The sequence below is a fragment of the Protopterus annectens genome, chromosome 10.part0, assembly GCF_019279795.1.
Source record: "Protopterus annectens isolate FY-2018-M chromosome 10.part0, PAN1.0, whole genome shotgun sequence".
In the NCBI taxonomy this organism is placed as follows: Eukaryota; Metazoa; Chordata; order Ceratodontiformes; family Protopteridae; genus Protopterus; species Protopterus annectens.
The window spans coordinates 108,039,656-108,054,669 of record NC_056744.1 but is presented as its reverse complement, the minus strand read 5'-3'; the positions used below and the strand labels follow the sequence as shown (position 1 = coordinate 108,054,669).

Sequence of the window (15,014 nt, the reverse complement as noted above, 5' to 3'; positions counted from 1 at the left end):
GAATTATAAGCACCTTGCTCAGTGTATCTATAACTTCTCTTTTTAACCAGTTAACATTCAAGTCTTCCTAATAACTTAAGTCAAACCACTGTTTCTTCATTGGTTAATTGGTACCATTTGATCAAAGCCTGCAAGCAGTATTCAAAGTAACTATAGGGGTTTCCAAACTGTATAAATGTCCAGCATATAATACAGAGTGATGGTCAATGTGACTGATGAGAACTTTTAAAGGCAAATGTTGTACATGTTTGAGAGACTCCTACACGTTTTCATACATATCCTACACGTTTTTATACATATCCTACACATTTTCATACATATCCTACACGTTTTCATACATATCCTACACGTTTTCATACATATCCTACACATTTTCATACATATCCTACACATTTTCATACATATCCTACACGTTTTCATACATATCCTACATGTTTTCATACATCGTCCATACATAGCCTACCAAACTTACTTTGGAAGCTGCAACCAAAGCAAGTGGTTTTTCAGTAGTATTCATAGCCCACAAGAACTTAACGAGAATGTGACAGATGTCATAGATATTGGGTCAACAGTATGACTTTGTTCTCTGTCTCTAAAACCCATGCATGGCCAATAGTGACACTGGTACCCTTTACATATAACCACCTATCACATAATTCAAACGCAGATAGTCCAGACATAAAAGGCCTGCATAAATTAGTCCCAATTAGTTCTGAGGTATAATTATTTGCTGTAAAAGATGTACATATCTTAAACCCTTCATTAAGTTCAGTACTCATGACAGTCCCATGTTGTCTAAGGTCATCCAAGTAGGATAAATTGTTTATTAACGGGACTAAATAAAGCTTCTCTGCTATAATTAAACAGTGACTCGATATGCTCTCATTAAGGGTAGGAGGCATTGCTCTGACTAATCAAGTCCTCTCGTCTCCTATGTCCAGTTGGCTAAAAATAGTGACAAGAGGTTACTTTATTAAAGTCAGTGTAACATCATCCTCTATAATGGCCACGTCATAAAGGCCACATCAGCTTTTATTAAGTGACTTGACAAGTACACAAATATGTTTCTAAGAGGAACATAATCTTCATCATTAACAGCAATGCAGAATTCCAGGTGTGCTGCTTCACATATAGCTAACAGGCAAGGCATGACCACTGTTCTGCTGAGGTACCTGCTGAGTTATGGCTTACATCACTCACCAGTACAGTAACTATTATCTGCAGTACATAACTGTAGCTATATGATCCCACAAGTGCCCCTACACAACAGGCTGGTTTCTTTGACCAGACCTTTGGGAAATTTCCCTTCCAGGGAAATCAAGTGAGGCTCTGATCTTTGCTGTACAGCAGGCTGTTAATGAATTCCCCTCCAAGTCAGACTAAAATAAGTAGCTATCAGCACCTGATCATTTTGCAGATTGTTGGTGAGTTCTATAACTGACAATTATCAGTCCTTTTTCTGTATTATGGTCCATGTAGAGAAAAAGACTGTATGGCCAGTCTGTAAGAGGGTTCTAAAGCTTTCTTTTCCACATGACACCCATCTCTTCATGTCCCTAGCTCCTCCCTCATTTGTAACACAATCGCATTCTCTGCCTCCTCCTTCCTGACCACTCCTTGCTATGGTGAAGTCTGACTCATGGAGTATACTACTTCTCGGTTCGCCGTGATCTATGTTAACTTCTGCTGTGACAGTTGCCACTTTTGGCATTTTGTTTCCAGGATCCATTGTGTATGGTACACAGTTTTCTGCACATCATTTTAACTTGCTTCCTACTCTCTTCCTTCATTCCAGACTGTACAGGAATAAGGGAAAATCGCTATGCCGGAAATTATTCTCAAAGCTGAAGTCTTGTTCACAGTGACCATCGAAAGCACAAAGAGCAAACTGCAGAACAAAGCACATTTTCTTAAAATAACATCAAATGACCTGATTAGCATGGAGAAGTAAGGAATGTGAGAATCACGTCTACATTCCCAAAGTAAACCATCCTACCCTGCTACCTTCCAAACTACTAAAAGAAAAATTAAAAATTGCTGAAAATGAATACCAAGTATTCCAGTAACTATGGCACATTCGGCAGTGAAGGAAGTAAGAAAAGTAACAGAAAACAAAATACATTGCTATGTAACCGTACTCTGGAACGACAGAAATGAGAAAGAAGTGAACCGATAGTGGGCAGTAACAAAACTGACAGCACTATGCCTTTCGAATATTGTTGACAGCTTCATTCAAACTTGGATCAGAACTTGCGAAGAACATCAGCCAAGTGGAAGTTAAGGGAACCCAGAAATTGTCCTTTTTAGGTATGCCATCCTGCTCAAATAAATAATAGAAAAACTGTTAAGTTAAGCATCTAGGGCTCTTTTCTGTGGCTCTTCAGCATTCCCTAGCCTGATGAATGAGGTAAGTGAATAGTACCGGGTCATCCAACTGATGTGATGTGTGAGGAGATCAGTGCCAGAAATAAAAATCCTGGATGATGTAAGACAAATAATCATTTTAAAAATGCATAAATAATCTATGTGAGCATTTTGGTCTAATATTTACTATTCTGTTTGTCAAATAATTGTAATGTTCTCTGTATTTGCTTCTTTGCAACTCAGAGCTGAGCCTGAAAATGGTCCACATGGATCAGTGCAATGCACAGGTCAGCAAACAAGCAATCTAACAAATTAACAAATAAGTAAACAAATAAAGGAATAAATAATCCAGAATGGTGTAAAGCACAAAGATGAGGAGCATGGCGTGTAAGATAGACAACAGTGACAAAGATACAACCCAGTGGAAATGCAGCTGATACATTGTTTAAACTGTTAATAAATGAAGTTAATGCAGGTCTCAAACCTGGGACAGAACTCCACAGTCACCACTCAATGTCTTTTGCTGTGAAATTCCTACCTGGTGCTCTCAGATCTCTTCTGAAAACAGGAACTTGTACACTTGTGGTTTCATCTAGTTGTGGAAAACATGAAAATGGAAGTAAAACATGGCAGAATGGCGAGTATGGATAACAGGATGTGCACTTACTGCTGCAAATAATGTGACCTTGGTACTAAATTCAGTAACCAGCTTAAACAGAGAAAGCTTCTGCAAATAACTAATGCAAAGATTAGAACAGCCCAGCCCGGACATGGTAATCAATGGGCCTGAACAGTTCAGCCTGGCTTCATTACAGGGATATATGTGTGTATGCTCAAGTGGATTTGTCATACTCATAAAGAAAGCAGTGGGATGGTTTGTAGCACTTCAAAGCTTCTGCCAGTCTGAATTAAAAAATAAATAAATAGGAGATGAAAAGTTCCAGAGTCTGATGCTCCTTCAGTACAGTTTGCTAGATAAAATAATATTGATCCAGGATTTCACCAAAAGTAGCAAAAACTGTAAAAGTCAGAATCAATTAAATGTATATTTCACAGACGTAAACTTTTCTATTTTGTAGTGCAATATGAAAAGACAAAACAAAAAGGGGAGGGTAAGGTGTATAAATGAAGTGGCAGAAAATGCCAGAGTGGGAGCACAGTATTAACTCCTGGGGCACATACACAGTGGCAGTGTCAAAGGGAAAGCCACTGCTGTCAAAGGGAAAGCCACTGCTGTGGCAGGTACGGTTTTACTGCAGATGTACGGTCCAGCAACTGTGTCAAACTCAGGAGCAGAATGATCCTTATTCTTTCCCTGGGATCTGCAAGTGCACATACGATCCATTTATCCAGTCAGCCAAAGAGAAGTAGTGCCCTTTCAACACACCTATTAGTGGTCTGCTTTGTTGTGTCGCACACCTAGGCAGCACATACAACTGTACCATTATTACACCACATAAAAATCCAAAAAAGGATGGAAAATATCTGCTGCGGTATGCGGCCAATCAGAATGTACAGACGATCATAGTGAAATTATTTTCAGCATCATTATTTAACATAACTACTTCCCTCACTGTGCTAAAATGAAAACGTGTGATAAGCGTCAGTAATAACTGCAGTACTGTCAAACTATTTTTATTTGAACAAACTGCATTTCATGCAAGGGTCTGATATACCAAAATTGTACAAATTTAATTTCACACTTGGTGATCAGCCATACTTTTTGTCTTTCATCCTGAATGTGTTTTTCCTCTATTCATCTGGAACAAAAAATAATAGCTTTTTAGTGTATCATACCAAATAATTTGAGTTAATGCAAAACAAATAAATATAAGTTATAGCCAGGCAGTAGAACTGTGACAGAAACCATAAAAATCTGCAAAGTTCATTAATAAATGCTTTAGATGTTTTGCCTAAGGGGTTTTAAGCAGATGTACCTTATCTAACAATCATTTTTTTAATGGAAGACATGAGAACAGTTTTAGAAGCTATATGTGAAACATTGCCTGAAAACAAACAGAGCTATCTATGAACGCAGGTAAGAACAGGCAAGAAGGTAGCAAATCTCAAGCTGAATGAGCCTGTGGTGTGGTACATCTGACCAGACACACAGACCAACTGGAACACCCACAGAGATGCCTTACTAAAAGAAAATAACATGTCCTATATGGGCGACTCAAAGACCTGTCACTATACTTTGTATCCTACACACTGCCTGTGTCTGTCCTACAGGGAATCCTCCAGCCTAATACTGATGAATTTACTGCACATCAGCAAGTCAAATGGCATCTGAAATACTCCCTCTAGGGATATAAACCTCTTCTGCAACATCAACAGAACAGTTTGGAGGGACGGGTTTATCTCACAGAGGATACTGTTCTGGAACAGCCTCTCCTTCCACATAAAACAAAGTTCATCCCTGTCAGTTCAACTGTAACTTAGTGCTATGGATGGGAAACAGAAAATTTACCAAAGGACTGACCCCTGTACTACTAATGGATACAGGCAGCTCCTAAATAGTTTATCACATGCATGGGTCCCCTCAAATTATCCATGGTGTGATCCCAGTTATTCTCATTAAAATTAATATATAATTATCAACCATGGGATGGGTAAGGCCAGTCTATAACCAAATGCGATAGGTTAATTCAAGCACAAAAGAGAAACTGGCTAGGCTTAAAATAGCCCTCAAGGGCAGCTAGCCTTGTACTAACCTACGAACCTATAAAGCCTGGCACTGGGAATGGGGCATCTGTTATGTCAGGGATGCTACAGCAAAAAGCAGTACTACCTGTCCTAAGTCCAGAGTACATCTATTTCTGTGCAACCATATCCACAGTAGTCCTGATACACACAGTAGTAGTGTGCACCACAGGAAAACGTGGGCACTGCATACCCCAAAACAGCCTGATGCTGCTAACATGTAAGAAGTTTGGTGAATCCACTGTCTTTTATACGTAAAAAGAGCAAATAAAGATGTGGAGTAGGCCTAGACTCTGATAGCTTGAAGTCAACAGGGATAAAAGAAAGAAAGAAATTCACAGGTTTACCTGGTTAGAGTTACCTAGATAGCAACATTGACACAAAGATATTAATGGTAACATAACAACATCTTTTGCCTCCTTACATTGGATGGGTATCTTATTTAAACAAAAGCAATACATGAACGTAAATCCATAGCATATATTGCCTGAACATGAGAGGAAACCTTATCTGTCACAAATTATAGCCATGAGTAAACTCTCAGTGATGTACACTCTGTTGTTATACAAGTTGTGATAAGTATTTCTTTTTAATACATTTATGTCAGTATTTGCACATATCTAAACAACTTCTCTTCTCTCCTCTTGTAAATATGTACATATATATATATATATATATATATATATATATATATATATATATATATAAATATAAATGAAATTTGATAACAAACAATCCAAACAAATGTACAATAAGGGCAAAACTACTTTCACTGGAACTGCATTATACACAAATGCCTATGTAGCTGTAGATTCTGATTAAGGGCTAATTCTATTTCAACCCTATTTCCTTTTCTATGTATTATCCTTAAACTGTTCATTGTACTTTTGCACTATTAAATTGTTTAATGTATCCTATCATATTCCTTCCTGTTCTATTGTAATGTATTGTATTTTACTATTGCATTGTATAGTAGCACATAAGAGTTTTTCTTCCCTGAAAAAGGGTCATCCAACCAGTCGGACTTTCCTGGCTAACGAATGTCAAATAAAACAAAATAAATAAATTAAATGATAATAGCTTCAATTATGGTATAATTCACTGAGGACTGTGATTAAGTTATATGACTGGCAAAAAGAAGTTAACTGAACTATCAGGCATGCTGCTTTATCAGCAGAAGGCTTACATCCTTACTTATTTATTTTGGCAGGGAAACAAATGAGCTACTCAACTGCGAAACACAATGGTTACTTTTATAAGCCGTTAGCATTTTATCCCGACTATATGCAGTACTCCTGAAAATTGTCTCCCAGGATTATAGTGCTCAATTTTTCATTTCACGATTTTCTAAAACAGTTGTCAGTTTGTGGATCCTAGATTTTTAAACTAATAAAAGCTTTGCATTTCACTTTCAGGTGGTAGACGTAAGTGACTTGTACAACACAGCCCTTTCACTTGAAAAGATGAGTGATGTAAGACGGAAAGATCCAGATGTATACATTTATTTTGGCAGACATTACTTCTTGGCATTTCGACGTCGCTGCTGTCTAAAGCTTGATTTATGTGTGAACAGCACTGTTCATACTGTTGATTGTTTTGGGTCTATTTATCAATTAGTCCTGTCAGTTCGCCATGAACAGAATGGCTGTTTTCACTGGTTTTGGGATATGTTTTTGCATTTCATATTATTACCCTTGTATAATGACAGACATACTTCTGCTGCCAGCAGCCAGTTGACTGAATCCTGCTAATACAATGTTAATGTAATTTCTATAACAAAACAAATGCAAACATGAGTCATGCACATCCCGCAACATCAAGTGACACATGACACAGAGCTGAAGAAAGCATGAAATGTTTGAAAGCACGTCTACGGTTGTAGGCAGCAGATGAGGTCATCAGTAAGCTATAACGATTACAGAAACTTGGTTAACAAAATATAAATAAGTACTTTGCTAAAATAAAGCGGAAATGGCTAAAGTAAGGGATGTACATCCAACTTCCAGCAGTCTAAAAGTCTAAGGTCTAGGAAAAGGGACCACAAGGAATATCCTAGTAGCTTGTTTTTATATGTAGGCTCATACTAGGCAATCCAGACCATTACACGCCTACCATATAACTAGTTATGCCAAACCCAACCCTTAAACACTCAGACATGAGAACATGTAGATTCCAGAGAGGTAGTGACCGGAAGTGCTGAATGAACCCCAGACCCTGGAGCTATGAGGCAGGCGTTTGGACCACTGATACTGAACCACTGTGCTACCCTTGTTATTTTCCAAGCACCACAGCTGAAATGAAACATACTGCAAAAAGACTATTAGAGCTCTATGGAGGGTATTCCAGTTGCCAGTAGCTATTTAAAGTACTTACTAAAATTTCCCATATGATGTTTCCTTTCTCCAACCCAATGTCTTACCCAGTATCTCACAGGCCATGTTATTTACTTAATTTATTTTGGTCATTCAGTGAACTCCCCAGTGGCCTGAGAGCCTTTTTCATGATTAAGGGGATTGGGGAGTAAAACTGCCCATGCACAATACAGGGGACACTATGCATGGCAGTGTGCAATAAAAAAGTGCTCGGGACACTTTTTTTCAGTTTAGCAAATGCACACCCACACAAATCTGTGATGTAACCACCTGAAATGGTACACAGAACAAGAGTTAAACAGGGGCTCAGACTCAGACATGAGATGGACAAGGAAGTACTCATACAAACTGGTTTTGAAAAAAAAATAGCAACAGAGCTAATCACAATGGTGAGGTAATGATAGTTGCAAAGGAGAGTTAGAGGAGGGGTAAATTCAAAGACATAGAGGAGAGAGTAGTTTTACTGCCAATAATTTCATTCTGCCATCTAGTGGTCATATATTTATTTTACTCATGACAGGACATACAGGAGAATGAACTAGTACAATAAATATATATCTATATCTATCTATATATTTTTGGTTCTTTGCATTCATGTTACTATAAGTTAATGGCAGGCATGACTATTTTTCACAACAGCCTTAAACAAGGCATCATAGAAAGAGGAGATGGTATCAGAGTGCTGGATGTAACGAGCATAGTGAGCTAAAAGAAGTGGAAAAACTGTCTCAATGATTTTACTCTCAGAATTTTTTTCTAGTTTCCACTATGTGCAGCTGTGAACAGACATGGGAGTCTGACAGGGATGGACCTATACATGAGCACTGTCTATTTATATTGCAGGTGTCACTGTTTATATGTTTGCAGTGCAGAACTGGAGAGAATGAAACATTTTATAACATCAAGATAGTGGATCAGCTGTATGATCTCTGCCTCAAACCCCTAGAGTAGAAGGATCAGTCTTGACTTTAGTTACTGTCTGTAGGTAGTTTGCATGTAACCCTGATGTTCTTTCTGTGGTTTCCTTCCACCTCCAGAAAACATTTAACCATTTTGGCTGAACGGCTTCTCTAAAGCATATGTGTTTATAAGCACATACACATATGCTGTATTTATTTTTGCCTTTGCGATTTGTGACATGACTGAAAAATGTCAACTCTGCTCCTGATAAACAGATGTGGCTAGACATATCAAAGATGAGTTTTATACTCAGTTGTCATAGGAAATGCAACACCAAAGTGGTACACTTGTTTTATTTTGGCTATGTCTAGTCTGAACAGAGTGAGAAGGATGACTAATAGGTCTGCCCTGGACAGGCCTTCTGCAAAAAGAAAAATGTCAATCTTTTGAATAAACAAAGTTCTGATGAGAACTGTTCATTGCACTGATGATTTTTTTGTGTAAATTTAAGCCGCTGTTAGAGCTGAAAGCCAAGACAGTATAATCATCATTGCTGTCCAATAACAAAAAGAAAGTGGAAGAGACTTCAGGGAGTGATTCTCTACCAAACAGCATTTTTTGAGAAACAGTGGATGCGTGACATCACCAAGTGTGTAGCTCATCAGACTTCGACTAACAGATGCCAAAGTAATAAAAAAAAAACAGCTTCCTGAAATACACAAGTCGACACCTCATCCTACTGCAATGAGTGGCACTTTTTACTTTTGCAGGGATGAAGTTCCCTTGCACATTCACATCAGCACTACTTAATAATAACTCCAGCTTAGATGTTATACAACTGCGGATATAAAGGAAATACTTGGTTTTCTAGTGGAACCAAGTATTTCTTTACTACAGTTGCCAAAATTACTGGAGTTGGAGCAACTAAACAGCTAAAGAGGTCCCTCAGGGTGGTGAATATTAAAGCCTGTCAATCTTCAAAGAGAAAAATGCATAATTGACTTACGTTTTTAAATTATTAAATCTGATTATTACCATAAGTCATGACAGCACTATAGCCAGCCAGTGAGTTAGCATCAGTAAGTTATGTTCAGTAAATAGTATGTTAATGAAATTGCATTCATCCTACAATAAGAAACTGTTGTTGAAATTATACATCTCAACTCTCCAGAATTTTGCAGAATGCCCAGATGACTGCCTCGTATTTTTGGTCTGCCCCTCATAACATCTGTGATATTCTGGCTCAATATTGAGGACTGAAGAGGAAAAGACATTTCAGTTTAGACTTTATGTACTTCAGAAAATGTATGCTAATGCAAAACCTATTATTCTGGGAACTTTGTATGTTTATAACAAGTTCTCCCAATTGTTTTTAGTGCTGTTTCAGCTGCTTTTCTGTAAAAAAAAAAATTCTCAGCTTGTTTCCTGCCTTTCCTGTAACTAGTCGAGTCCAGATACACATTTGCTATATCCAGGACTGTTTGTAAGCTTCTGAGCCCCCAAAGCTTTTCTGTGTTGGAGGGAAGCCTTCTAGTTTGTCAGTGGGAGTGGTAAGCACTAGGTAGCCTATCTATCACAAGAGGAGTGGTTTCTGGCCCAGACATTGTAGTTTATTGGCCGTTTGGGCAGGTTTTCCATCTCTTTCAACTTTCTGGTTTAAAAGCCCTGTTTGTGCTTGTTTCCCGCCTTTTCTGTAACTAGCCTAGTCCAGATACAGATTTGCTGTATTCAGGACTGTTTGTAAGCTTCTGAGTGGTGTCAAAGTCTGCTCTTCAATTTTTCCCTTAGATCTGCTAGTTCTCTCCTCTTCTGTACGTTTACTAGCTTATTAGTCTAGCACTTTACCAGACTTCTTGTAGCAATTATTGTAGCACACAAAAGTGCTACCAGCACTAAACATTCTACAAGGAAACAGCTCCAGTACTTATTATTAATGCCCACCCCTCCAGGCATGTCTAAAGGTCAGTTTCCTGTGCTTTCTCCTATTAACCTGGTGAACTTGGGCAACCTTAGGCAATGTAACAACTGCCTCATGAACACGGACAACCCTCTCGTCTTACCTCCCAACACTCAGACTTGCAAGAGACACACTTATATATCCAAATTGGAAGCCATGCACTCTCCAGCAAAGACCGGAATAGCTGGTCAAGAGAAGAAGGTCAACACTTGCACCACGCCACATGGAACACATAGCCCTCCAGAAAACACACCAGCACTGCCTTCACATAAAAACACAAACCACACACCCACCTTCACAGAGGTTGTCAATAAAAATCTACCCAGACAGCAGAGACCTCCAAGGCAGAAACACACTCGACCACCAAAACACAACACTAATCAAGAGACACATAACTCTCCTAAACAGTGTGCCACTCCACCAGTGCCCCTAAGGCAAAACAGCATGCCCAACACACTAGTTATAGGTGACTTGATAGTGAGGCACACTGATGTCCCACTCACTAGGATGAATAAGGAGAAAGTAACAGTCAGCTGCCTGTCAGACTCCAGGATCCACCACATGACGTACGCTCTCAGGTCCCTCAACAACAGGTACAAATATGACTCTGTCATTGTACATGTGGGTGTGAATGACCTGAGATGTACTTCCCTGGACTACATGAAAAGCGACATGGACGAGCGCTCAGATTATGTAGCCCAGGTGGGTATGACACTAGCCCTGAGCACCATCCTACCATTACCCAGAATGATACCAGGGTACAAGAAGAAAATGATTGATTTCAACAATTGGCTAAGTTTATGGTGTCATTCTAAAGGAATCCAGTATCTGTCTGCCTGGGATGACATGATTTACAGACCTCGATGCTTTCCCAGAGATGGCCTGCATCTGTCATCCCTGGGCTTACGGATACTGGCCAAGGCTCTTGCCACTCCTATAGTGCCTTTTTTAGGTGGTGTTCCAAAGACCAAATTACCACCATAACAGCTACAAACAAATGCAATTTGAGGGTCATGCTGCTCAACACTAGAAGTCTAAATCTCAAAATGCACTCGCTCAAAGCACTCCTTAAAATGGAGAACATCGACATTTGTGCTGTAACAGACACCTGGCTCAAGGCAGCCGAAAGAACCCCTGCACTACCAGGCTATAACTCATTCCACATCTTTCGGCCTCAGAACTTGGACCGAAGCTTCAAAGGCAGTGGTGTTTCCATATTCATAAAGGATTAGCACACCTCCAGACTAGCAGCTCAACATAATGCATCAGAGATACTTCAGGTGCAGCTAACATTGGGTCAGACAGCGATTCAGGTTGTAGCCTTCTATAGGTCCCCAACCATGTCCCAAGACTCACACCCGACGTTCCTAAGCACCCTGGAGAATATTAGAGTCCAACCTAACACTCTCATACTGGGTGACTTCAACTACCCCTCCATTAACTGGAAAAACTACCTATGTACCAATACATTTGGCCAACGTTTCCTGGAATTCATTAATTCCAATGCCCTGGACCAGCTCATTCTTACCCCCACTAGAGGTAGCAACATCCTTGACCTGGTCATTACTAACATGGGTGACCTTTCGTCTACACCAGTAGTCATTTCCTCCCTGGTTAGATCTGACCACAAACTAATCACTTTAGAAATCCACATCCCTCCCACCCCCCCCCCCACAAAGGTAACCACCATGAAAAACTTCTCCAAAGTTAACTTTGGGCTCCTAAAAACAGAGGTGGCTAACTTCACGGCACCCATGCAAATGGAGAATAGTTGCATGACTGCCGAATCATACACCAATGGACTGTACAAACACGTACACAAATGCATGGATCTCACCATAACCAATAGAACCAAGACGCTTTCCTCCAAAAACGGAAGCCATTCTGATGGTCCCCTGCCATAAACAAACTCTATTACAGAAGGAGGAAACTGATGCGGAATAAGGTGAAGTCCCAAGACTGAAAAAAACTCCCTTATCACCCTCAACAAAAAGTTGAGATCCCTCATCAAATCCTCTAAAGCTAGCTATGAAAACAGAATTGCAACAGATAGTAAAGACAACAACAAGAATTTCGATATTTATTTAAAGAATCTCCATGGCAATACCCAGATTTGCTCTGAGGTGCTGCACAGTGGTACCTCCTATACCAAGCCAACAGATATTGCCAATATACTGGCCGACAGATTCAGTGCCAACTTTACCCCTCTCACCCCCACAAAGGACCAATCACAATATCAGTAGATTGCCAGACACCCAGTATTAATGCTGCACAAGTTAAAACAGCACTGTCCAAGGCCAAGAATACAGCTTCTATGGGACCTGACAATATCCCTGGCTGTGTTTTATGTGAACTACAGAGTGAACTGGCACCTCACCTGTGTGCCCTGTTCACTCACAGCCTCACCTAAGGCTTTGTCCCTACTGAATGGTGCACTGTTACAGTCATCCCTCTCCACAAAGGAGGAGTGAATACAGACCCTGGGAACTATCGCCCCATTAACCTGACGAGTCTGATATGCAAAGCTATGGAATGCATCATCATGGACCTAATAAACAAGGATATAGAGAATCTCCAAACTCTGGATCCCACACAGTTTGGTTTTGTGAAGGGTAGATCATGCCTGCTCAACTTGGTCGACTTCTTTGAGTCAGTCACCAGAGATGTGGTGGAAGGCAAGGTGGTTCATACAGCCTACCTTGATCTGGCCAAGGTCTCTGATACCATTCCCCACTCAGGAATCATAGAAAAACTCAATAAACTAGGCATCAACCCCTATATCACTAGGTGGGTTGCAAACTGGTCATAGAACCCACAATGTGAAAGTAACTGACTCCAAGTCAGACTGCCGACTAGTCACATGTGGAGTCCCACAGGGTTCGGTCCTGGGTCCGCTCCTGTTTGGCATCTACTTCTCTGAAGTCCAAGCCAACACGAAGGGACTCTGGCTGACAAAGTTAACTCCCCAAGTGATGTTGACATCTTACAGAATGTCCTTACTGAGACCAACGACTGGTGTCGGAACCATGGCCTTAAGCTCAATGCCAAAAAATGCGTCGTCAACCCCTTAGGGAAAAACCCGGTTCCTATGAATTACCACACTGATGATAGTCCACTGAACACAGAAGGCATTATAAGAGTTCTGGGAACACAGGTTGATAGCAACCTCTCTTTTGATCACCACATTTCAACTGTGGTCAGAAAGTCCTTCTATGTGGCACATCTCATTACTAAGGGTTTTGCATCCAGGAAGAAAGAGGTCATTGTCTCCCTCTACTCTTCCCTCATTAGGCCAGTCATCGAGTACAATGCCCCATTTGATGTGTGCACCTCACTAGACACCTGCAACAACTGGAGAGGTCGTAAAAGTACCTCACAAAGAGGATCTTAGGCGTTAAACACTTGTCCTATATGGACAAACTCAAAAAACTCCAACTATTCCCTGTCTCATATCACCTACTTAGAGGAGATCTCTGCTTGACTTACAAGGCCATGTCTGACCCAGCTCTGTTAGAAATGCTACATCTAAAGAAATCCCAATCCCTCCACACCACATGCTCCAGAGACCTCAACCTCATTACCACAATCAACAGAAGGTACTGGAGGGACAAGTTCATAATCCAGAGACTGCCCATGCTCTGGAATAGACTTCCCATACATGTCAAGCAGAGCACCTCGCTGACCCTCTTCAAGAGAAATCATGATGAGTGGCTGGGAAATAGAAATTTCACCCCGGGGATCACTCCAGTGGCTCTACTCGACAGAAGCACTGGGAACTAAGGTTGGGTGGCACGATGCCAGGGTAATCCTATGGCTAGGCCTGTAAAGGCCCCATGGCCATTAGCCTAGTAGACACCTATGAACCTATTATGGCATTGTGCAAAATACTTGTGGTAAGAGGTTTGGAGGTATGGCTTTAACCACTGCTGTGATGCTGCAATTAGAGACTGGGACTCTAAGCTCTTTTATAATGATGGGAAGAAATTAGCATCAAAGTGTCCTGAACCATAGTGGATAAGGTGCAGGAACACAAAAGTGCAGTGCTGTTATACATGAGATTATGTCGATTTAGTTGTGCTAAAACCTGTTTGCCATCTGTTTGACTAAGACAGCATAAGTAGAGGCTAAGGACATAAACATGGGAGTGGTGCATTATTTTACTTAAAAGTTAAAGTGTTTAACTCTCTGATATGTAGTCTGCATCTGTAAGTAAAATGAGGGAGTGGTCAACTCAAGCCGTATTCAGTATATCTGCAAACAGGGGGACACTAGCAGTGTACCAGGTCTCAGAAAAACCCTCTGCAGTATCACTGAAGGATCATATGAGGTCAAGGCAGGTGGTGAGCAGTTGAAATGTGATCATTTATTTACTGGATTGTCCTACTGATTCACCATACCTTTTATCAGGTAAGGATCTGGGAAGCCAAGCCTATCAAACGTAGCACATAAAACAATATGGTATCCGGAACAATAAAGTTTTAAATTGAAAATACAAAACAGCAGTTAGGTTCAACAGTGATTATAACTGTGATGTTTAACCAGAGTACAAAAAAAAAAAAAAAAGAATACATTAATACATTTTTTGTTTGGTGCTGATGTAAGCTATCATGTTAAGTTTACATATTACATCTGAAAATATAATGCAGGAACAGCATTACAGTTTTATCTTAGGAGTAATAATTACACAGAAAAGTAGTGTATAAAAATTATAGGTTCAT

The 15,014-nt window shown here is 40.1% G+C and overlaps 1 protein-coding gene and 1 long non-coding RNA gene across 3 annotated transcripts in view; one reads left to right on the top strand and one right to left on the bottom strand.

Annotated features, from left to right (window-relative positions):
- The window catches only part of AATK (apoptosis associated tyrosine kinase), a 2,480,061-nt gene that overhangs the window by 1,846,675 nt on the left and 618,372 nt on the right, over positions 1-15,014 (bottom strand). The window lies entirely within an intron of this gene.
- Positions 1-15,014, top strand: part of LOC122812986 — a 560,793-nt gene that overhangs the window by 20,125 nt on the left and 525,654 nt on the right. The gene's annotated exons all lie outside the window — the stretch shown is intronic.